Genomic DNA, 10692 nt, shown 5'->3' on the forward strand with positions numbered 1-10692 from the left:
CCATTTTAAAGAAGTTTCGTCACTTCTTCCACTCAACCACCAAGTAGCGGCATTGACCTCGACTGGACAAGTTTGTCGAAGCTGCTACCAACAGGCCGAGTTAGAGCAAGGTTCCCTCAACAAGCAACCTAGGTCTTTACTTCTTCAACAATAGCGGCGGGTTTTATAAGCGTCACCGGAACATCCCCGTCAACCGTGTCAACTCGCATGCCACATTGGCATGAATCCCGGAAAGTTCTTTTGCAACATTTCCCAAACAAACTTTTACGGAAACTTTTTGTCGCTGAATTTACTTTTTGTAATTGACTTGTTTCGATGTTTCAACGTAAACACATCTCGCGCAGGTTCAGATGGTGCAAACAAAGGCAACGCTCTCACTATCTTCAAGAATGTAAAGTGGTAAAAATATAATCTTAGAAACTGCTCAAAATAGGATTTGGAAAGTTTTTGCAGGCAACTAGACTTATTTTTAGATATTTTTTTTTAGCAAAAACATTTGACAACTAGCACAAAATTGCACTTTTGCGTCAAGACTTTAGCTTGTTGCTAATAACCACAAACGATGGATGCAGCAATCAATGCATCGTTATGACGAAATAATGAGCTGCACAGCAAGCATCATGCGCTGGTTCACACGCGACATAACGTCAATAGCTTTGTGCAATCACCAATGCGTGACGCAATAATTACACCCCAATGAAGGCATAATTTTAGTTTGAAATAGGCTACAGTAAACAAAAAATAATTAGAATGCCACTTAAAGAATTAACACAAAACACTGATCAAACGTTTAAGTTTTAGTAGCAATTTTGCATTGTTGGACTGTGTTGCTATCAAGCGCTGTGAGATTGGCATTTCTGTCTCGAGCTGTGTAGGTATGGCAGTATTGGATGATACGTTGTATGATATGGTCCACATAAACAAGATGGCAATTGACAAAGCTCCATATTGCTTGGAGGCGGACACGTCACACTTCACTATGGAGGGAGTTGAATATTTCCTGGGTAGCTCTGATTCTGATGAAAGCGAGGTACTGGGTGGAGCTCTTCTTTACTAAGGTCTTGCAGCTTCACCCAAATCTTTGCAGGTTAAAGTTGAAGTCATACAGGCTTGTTGCATGGCGAGAATTGGGATGACAAGATTTGAAGCATTTAGGCTCTAAATCAGTGGATCTCAACCGGGGGTTCGCGGATCCCAAGAGGTCCGTGAAAGTTTCCGAGTTTGCAGCATGATCGATAAATTACGAAATTTAAAAATTGCTTGGTTGTGCTCTATTAGTGTATCAGCCTACCCTGATTTTCAAACTGTACTTCCCAACGAACTGGTGCGATGTTCTAAGTTCAAAGGTTTGGTTTCTTAACTAAAAAAATATCATATAAATGAATTAATTTTTTAATAATATGTTTAACTTAATTCTTTTGAGACAGCAGTCTATTGATCAAGTAGAAATACAAACGTTAGTCGGCAGTCTATCACCACTCACAGTGTTGCAATGACAAAGATTATAACGAATTAATATTGATTAGAAATGAAAAAAAGAGAAAAATTGTTTGTAACGGTCGCAAAATTCTACTGATTTTTGATGCTGTATGCCAACATAAAGCTCATAACACAACTTAGTCAATGTCATCAATCGTGATAAGTGCGTCGCGAGTTGAGCAAATTCTTCTAAGTGTGTCGTTTTGAAACTTATAGAACATTTGATTCCATTATAGGAAAAGCGATATACCAAAATTTCAGATAAAATTTTTTTAAGGGTTTGCGACCGCTTCGAAGGTACCAAAAAAGGGTCCGCCAAGACAAAATGGTTGAGAACCACTTTTCTAAATAGTCTAAACTAAAAGATGTTCCTTGAGAACCAACTGATTAAAGGAATGGTCCTCATCCAGTATAACTAGCAGCGTTAGCTGGCGCACCAATTTCTCTCTCAGTAGGTTGGCTGAAACAATTCCTGTCAGCACAGGTATTGGGGGACAAACGAGTGGAACGAACGAACGAGAAAGTGAGTGAGGAACGAAGAAAAGATGAAACACAAAATCGCTCTAAACAGACTCCGCGTATGTTTCCACGCCATTCTACTCTTCGCAGCTCTCATCCAAATAGTATCAACCTTTGTATCATCCCACCATCTGGTGATCAACCTTTGTATCATCCCACCGTCTGGTGATTAATCTTTGTATCATCCCACCATCTGGTGATCAACCTTTGTATCATCCCACCATCTGGTGATTAATCTTTGTATCATCCCACCATCTGGTAATAAATATTTGTATCATCCCACCATCTGGTGATCAACCTTTGTATCATCCCACCATCTGGTGATTAATCTTTGTATCATCCCACCATCTGGTAATAAATATTTGTATCATCCCACCATCTGGTGATCAACCTTTGTATCATCCCACCATCTGGTAATAAATATTTGTATCATCCCACCATCTGGTGATCAACCTTTGTATCATCCCACCATCTGGTGATTAATCTTTGTATCATCCCACCATCTGGTGATCAATATTTGTATCATCCCACCATCTTGTGATCAATATTTGTATCATCCCACCATCTGGTGATTAATCTTTGTATCATCCCACCATCTGCTGATCAATATTTGTATCATCCCACCATCTGGTGATCAATCTTTCTTTAGTTTTCTACAAGGGTTTGAATATTTTTTTATGAGCCACTGGAGGTTATCATCATCATTTTGTTCCTTCCTCTTATGGAGGGTTGGATACAATGCGCCATTGTTCTCGACCATGAGCTGTGCGTACTGCACATTCATAAGTTAATTTTGTCCATTTTGTGATGTTTGTTGTCCAAATCATTCTTGGTCTGCCTTTACTTCTTTTACCGTTTATCTTCCCTTCTATTAATGATCTTTGTAACTGGAGGTTAAGAATTTGTTAATTGTCTCATCAGAACTTGCCTACAAACCAGTTAATTTCTTGTTTGTTTATATAACTCCTTGTATGCATTGGGTGGCATCGAACACATCTACAAGTTAAAACTTCTCTGGGCCTGAGGCCACAAACGTTTTTATGCCATCTAGCGGCAACGCGACAGCATGTGCGGTGTTGCTTAATAATTTCATCGATGGGAATTGTCGTAAAGTTTATTGTCAAGCTTTGGAAAGTACAACACAAACGTGAACCACAGCACACAGAGGCACAGTGACATCACAGAGGCACAGTGACAGCATTCCGTAAAGTGAAAGACGGAACTTGAAACAATTTGCTATCAACAACAAAATGATGGTGATGTTCAAGTTCACAATTTTTGTAAGTAGGAAAATTTACCCCTGAGGACAATTTCTCTCTCCCAAAGTTAAATTTTGTTTTTTTCCGTTTATGCTTTTAGGTCTCCTCAGTTCAGTAGGTACACTGGGTATAGCCTAATGTCTTTTTCTATTAATAAATATTATGAGCTGAAAGAAAACATTACCGATTGTACATTACCAAATGCAAAGCATCAAACTTAGCGATAAGTGTGGAATGGACACTTTCTGTATTAGCACTGTGGTATACGAGACGGTGGGGTTTTAGGAGTCAAATTCCCAACTAGCCTATTGGGTTTAACTTTAATTTTTGTAATTGTATTGTATCATGTCTTATTTGCATAAGCTATGAAATCGTTCATTCACTCTATAATTGCATCGTGGACAATTTTGCTTCAACAGAATTATTGGCAGAAAAATACGATTTCTAGATAATGTGTATGGCCGCTGCAAACAAATGACCGATGTCAAAGACACAATGTGACATTGAATGAGTTTCTACTCTACATATTTTAATCAAAGTATTGTCGTGTTTCATGCAGTGTCCAGAGGCCTCAGTTAAGGTGGTTTCCTCAGCAGTGGTAAATATTTTCGTCATGCAGCTGAAGACTGAAAAAATATTTTTTTCAAGCTTTCAGCCTTCGAGACTGATTCGTTTGGCTTCGGGTCATCGCTACCACTGAACTGCGGCTTCAAAAGATGCGGTAAAAAACAACGAAAACTTGTAGTTCTATTTTTTTATTGAATCATCATCCACTACCTCTTGACGTGGGAAGCATCTCACAATTGGTTCCCATAAAATTTCCAACTCCACTTGCGTCCAACAACTCCTATTCACTTCATTTCAATTATTCTGCTGCCCATCAATAAAATCGTTGTTTTAACATCAATTCAACATCATGATTGAGTCAAAAGGTTACGACAGCAAGAGATGCCAGTTCATTTGAAGTTACTCGCACGCCCTAAGTGGTGGCTTTGCAGCGTGACGTCATCAATGCGACGACGTTCGCAGGTGCCTTCATCGCGCGTCGAAATCTCCCTTCAACTTGGAAACTCCAATATAACGCAATCCGTCAGTTGCAATGAACTAACAAAGTTTTCTGAAAAGTTCTAGGATATATAAGTCGGTTTGAGATAAAATTTTGGTTAAGATCAACTGTCGAAGCCAGTGGCAGGTGGCAATCCGATCAAATGGTCGACAAAACCTTTGAAATTCAGCTCACTGAAAACCAGCTGATGATTGACTGTAGAGCTGAGGGAGAAGACGATACGTTCGAGGTTGAGCACAACAAATATTTATTAAGAAGATTATTTCATGAAAGTTATCAGCCTATCTGGAATCTACGGTGGAAATCGGTAGCTTGCAGCTGAAGTAACAGAAGTAACGTTGAAATGTTCCACTTGCTGCGATGAGGGTTTAAGAGCTCACTTGTAGTTTGGTAGTTTGCCTCCACAAACCACAACAGTAAATATGACCTGCAGTTTGATTTGTGATGGTACCAACGACGAATTTGTTCTCGCTGTAGAGCTCAATAAAGAACACCGAATGCGTCAGTGGATGATTGCGGAGTTTGGCCAACTGGGTTTCATGTTCGTTGCTGTGGGGTTTGCAAAGCTATTAATTTAAGGCAGTGGTTTTCAACCTTTTTCATACCGCGACCCATTTTAGCAACCCAATGTAACCAAAGACCCCCTTCCAAAAATTTTGATTCAAGCATATGTAATACATTTGTGTATGCGCAATGGCGCAAAAAATATAATTAAAAATAATATACTGTAAATTATGATACCACTCTGTTGAAAAAAATACTCATTTATTGAATTCATGCACAAGGCAGCATTAGTGAGATGGCTGGTGTAGCATCTTGGCGACAAGCTTGTCTATGCGTGGCGCTGTTGTTGCCAGAGCACACCTTAGATCTGGCTCTACTAATAGTTTATTTTTGCCCTTGTTATTTATTTCCAGCATTGTTGAGAAGCTAGCCTCGCAGAGCCAGGTCGACGGAAAAGGCACCAGAAGTCGTATGGCTGTGTTTGTCAAAATTAATAACGGCACAAAACTCTTGTTCTTATAGTATCTAGTAAGATAACAAATAGTCTATTTTTCTTCTTAAATCTTTTGCTTTTTTATTGTTTGTTTTTGCGACCCCCAGTGAAAAGGCAAACGACCCACCCGGGTGTCGCGACCCCCAGGTTGAAAACCACTGGTTTAAGGCTAAGCTTGCGCAGAATTTTTACAGCCTATACCAAACAACAAGTAGATTTATTTCGTATCGTTTAACGAAATAACCCACGCGACATCAATTGTGCATTACGTGGCGTGGCTGTCAAGGGTTTGTTGCACAATACTTAGTCTTCGGAGCGGCGCCGGTCCGCGCCAACTTTTGTGCCGGCCAACCAAAAGTTGGCTTCATGTATTCAATTTGCTCGATGAATCACTATTCGGTTCGTTGTTTCGGCATTTCCGTCATGTTATGCGAATAATTTTGTGCTATTTTTAATGCGTTTTTTTTTTCTCTGAGGCTATAAGCTTATTTCAATCTTATTTCGAGCAGTGGTGTTGTTCAAACTGATCGTACAAACATTAACAGCTCGAAGGGAGGGTGGCCTGCCGTTTCAAAACCGTGAGAAAATATGCAATTTTCTCAGTGTTTGTAAAATTTTCTCGCTCGCTTTTCCCACTCAATCACATTTCATTGACCTAACCAGCGACGTAAGAATCAAGTGCTTTAAGCAACAGTCTAGATTGGAAAGGTGTGAATTTTTTGTCTCTCAAAAACTGATAAAATAATACAAAATTCCGAAGTAAAACGCATTGCTCACCCAAGTACACAACAATTCAATTGACCTATTTCAGTGTGTATAGAAGTATGAAGTAAAGTGTGCAATGTGCAGGCCTGCCTATTATATCGCGAGTTTAGAAATTTTCCGAAGTGTGTCGCACCGACAAAAAGTTTGAAAACCACCGGCCCATGCTGGGCCGCCCAGTTGAAAGGTGATTACAAGCTGGGCCGCCTAGTTGAAAGATGATTACAAGCTGGGCCGCCTAGTTGAAAGGTGATTACAAGCTGGGCCGCCCAGTTGAAAGGTGATTACAAGCTGGGCCGCCCAGTTGAAAGGTGATTACAAACAATTTGATTTGGAATAATAGAAACAAATAAAAGTGATTGTGTAAAAAAAGTTTCTTGCAACTAGATTTGATGCAGACAACTGTGATTTTCTTGTTATCCGAATCAGCCATGGTAAGCTACAAGAGCGACACCAACAGGCTGATGTTTGTAGTTTGTCCCAGCTTGGCACTCGCGTTGTTGAAGCCTTCGCAACAACCAGCATACGTCATTGCGTCTTACATTCTTGCTTTCTATCGAGAGGTTTGTCTTTGCACATTTTATTTTACTTCCGGCATATTTTAGAGCAAACTAGTTTCACACCACAACCTCTGCAATGACGTAGAAAGCTGGTTGGAGAATCATTGGAACGAAACCATTTGCTTCGCCCTTCGCGGTCAAACTTTAGTGGAATCAGAAAACTATTGTCAAAAGAGGAGATGATGACTTCTGCAAAGAAGATTTGTTCCAAATAAAACATCTGTTAGTTAACTCCACTTTGTTTGTTTACCAAACTTGGTTTCTTTTCTTTACCGCGCTTCGATACCTCCGATCTCCATTGTGACGTAGTTTCTGTGGACGGAAGCAGCTGCCACCACAAGCAAGAACATTTACAGTAAACATTCCTAGCAAAATAACCCTCGAGTTTCTGTTTTTCTTATTATTGTCTTGTCTGTTTTTTATCTACGTGGTAATGGCTTTGGAGAACGTTTTTGCGATCTCATAGTGTGCATCTAAAAATCGTCGCTAGGTGTCAGCAGCGATACAGACGAGACAAAATGGCTGAAACAAAACGCAGATCCGATTTACGGTTTGGACCCCAATTTGGGCCACAATATCTCGTTTCGAGTTTAATGAAAAGTATTAAAGTTTTTTAATGTTGAGGTTATGCAACTTTAAAGACTATCCAAAAAGTCACAGTTGTCCCGTTGAAAGGCCGCGGTCAAACTTGAGCCGTTCAAGCAATGTTTTATTTGTAGAGAAATTTTGGGACCAATTTCTATCGAACTTTTACAAAGTATTTTTATTCACGAGATATTTTGAGTTTCAAAGTAACTGATTGGATCGTGGCATGGCAACTGTAAATGCTCTTGCTTGTGGTGGCAGCAGCTTCCGTCCACAGAAACTACGTCACAATGGAGATCGGAGGTATCGAAGCGCGGTAAAGAAAAGAAACCAAGTTTGGTAAACAAACAAAGTAGAGTTAACTAACAGATGTTTTATTTGAAATAAATCTCAAGCAGCTGCGAATATTTTCAAGCAACGTGAAAGCCAAAAAAATGTTGCAACATCGCATTCCTAAGAACTTCATCAGATGCGAACAACTTTGTTCTTCTTGGTTTCGTTTTGCACGTGATGACGTCATGAACCAGAGGTCGTGTTTCAACTTTGTCGTGGATGTCTCGTTGAAATAAACTACCTCGTTCTATAAAGCGCTGATTATTCGGTGTGAACAACACAATTGACGATCCTGATGGTGATGTCGGAAGATAGATCAACCCATGATTGCCTGTTGTGTGGAACCGCAGCAGACACACAAAAAAGATAGAGCAAATTAAATCAAATATAGTTATTACTATCTGATAGTAATAACTATATTTGATTTAATTTGCTCTGCTTTGCTTTTTTGCTTAGCATTGAGCACTTTTTTGTAGTATTGATAGTTTTCATTGTTTCAAAAAAGATAGATGTATGCATTAACGACACCTTGCGCATCATCACTGGCTGTCTCCGCCCCACACCTACTGCTTATCTGCCAACTTTGGCTGGCATTGCTCCTGCTCATGTCCGTAGGGAAGAAGCCTCTCACAAACTGGCTCTACATGCGAGACTCGATCCTCAACACCTTCTCCACAGTCACTCCCAAACAAATGGACCAGTCAGACCTCAACGCCTATCATCAAGGCGCCCATTCCATCGATATGCTACACAACTTGTGGATAAGAACTTCAGCTGCATGGAAACATGGGCCCAAGAATGGAACGAGCTGCCACATATCCCTCCCCAGTTTTCAGTTATGCCAGCACTCTCCATCCCTCCTGGAGCAGACCTCTCAAGAAAGGCATGGGTCACATTGAACAGGATCAGATGTGACGTTGGCTGTACTGGAGCTAATCTGTTTAGGTGGGGGTTGCATAATTCGCCGATATGTGTCTGCGGAGCGGTAGAACAAACAATGCAACACATACTCCACGAATGTTCCATCTTACGACCTCCAAGTGGAATCACTGGTATTCGACAACTGGACCCAACTACCGTATCTTGGCTGCACGAGGAGGCATTGCCAATCTAAGCTACTACAAGTCAAACGAGAGAAGAAGAAGCCTGTTCATACCAACTGTGTGTACGTAGCTATGCGCTGCATGTCAAACAGTTGGAAATTATTCTGAAACTGATATCATTCTGAAACTGATATTTGCTGATTGGATAGTTCGGCTGTCATTGTAGTTCAACTTTGTTCCTATTTCATATTATATTCATATTTTCATTTATCTTTCTTCAAAAATGCAACAATGTTGTTGTTTAGGCTTTGCTGAAATAATAGTAATAGAACAACCTGAAAGCTAGAAGGCATGTAAACTGGAAAGCCGCAAAGTATGTTTTTATCCCAGGCCTTTCTAAGAACTAAACACGAAGCTTACGTTCCACGCAGAAATATCTCCACGATATAAAATCATTTACAAATTTTTCGCTTTTTCCAAATTTGTTGATGAAGATTTAGACTAATTGTACAGGCTAGGAAGCCAATTGTTGTGTTCCCTTCACAAGACGCGTTGTTGAGTGATTCACTTGAACACAGCAGCATGTGCTCAAGATAATATGAAAACAAAACTCGCCACTCTTCACCGCCTTGCAACATTATCTCACAGCTCGCCATGACAAATTAATAAAAACTTCGTTAAGCGATGAGCTGACCAAAGCGCAACCAGAGCCGCCATTTCGTATGATGCTTCTAGTTTCTACGGAGTCCAGTGACAAGAATAAAAATATCACATTTTCTGCTTTTTCAAAACTTCTATACTTTTACACGATCTTGCATTCGATTAAATAACTAAGGTCAAATTTTAATTAAATTATTTTTTGTTTTTTAAATATAAGTAAGATTGCATTTTGTTCTTGTGAGCGTTAAATTATTACGATGCAGCGTTAACGTAACTCTTTACTTTTGTGACAGACAAACTTATTCAAAGTAGGAAACTTAATTTGAGGAACCGAAGTCATTGTGACGTCATCAACTGAGCAACTTTGAGAGCCTGCCATGGCTCACCCCTCAAAACCGTGGACCAGGGTGGCAAACCCTTAATTTGGTATATTGTTGCAGTCATTATGTATTTTGTACACTTGCCACGATGCCTGGAGAAACATGGAAATCATGAATAAACTTTAGGTTTTTGATAGAAAGCACGACTTGTTTTGGAGAACTCTACAACCCTTCGAGGGAAAAATTAAATAGTTTAAGTAATTTAAAACTACAAGTAGTGATATCAATGACCATCTACTCCATGCAACATTCAAGCGACTACCACCTATAAAGCAGCGGCTGAAATCAAAACGCCCCTTTGTGCCTGCCGCACAACAACTACTGAAGAACGCAGAAGAACTTGGTTTAAGTGCGGCACACTGGACGAACCACACGTGGAACACGTAGTGGCAAAATCACACCTTCACGCTCCGTGACTTCATACCCAACGCCGATCCCCGTCCACCAGGGATGTCCCTCGCTAGGCTTGCGTGGGTCAGGCTTAACCGCCTGCAAACTGTTCATGAAATGAAAATTGCCGCTTTCGTTCGGACATGCACAAGTGGGGCTTTGCTCCTTCATCAGAATGCGAGTGTGGTGCCACGGAACAGACCGCAGACCATGTCATCCACCACTGCCTAACCCACCGGCCTCCATACGGTGCGCATGGTCTGATGGTCCTGGACGACGAGACTGCTGAATGGCTGATGATTTCCTGTCCTCCAATCTAGCCTGGAAAGATCGCTCCATACGCCATCAATCATCAATCAAAAACGTGGCAATATCTCAAAAGATTTAATTAACCAGCTTGCTTCATGATCATATTGCTTATAAACGTTGAGCCATAAATACTGAATTGCGGTAATCGCAGCACAGGTACATGGCGGAATTTTGAGTTTTTATTTTATGTGCATTATTATATTCACGTCTGACAGTGCAAAGCAAATTTAAAAAATAGGCCATCATTTTCTAATGTCTATTGATGGTTTGTAGGTGATTTTATAAACCAAAAAATGTGAAAATTGATGTTCAATTTTCTGGTTTTGCAAACTCAAAGATTTCCTGTAACC

Source organism: Aplidium turbinatum, chromosome 18 (genome assembly GCF_918807975.1).
Source record: "Aplidium turbinatum chromosome 18, kaAplTurb1.1, whole genome shotgun sequence".
NCBI lineage: Eukaryota > Metazoa > Chordata > Ascidiacea > Aplousobranchia > Polyclinidae > Aplidium > Aplidium turbinatum.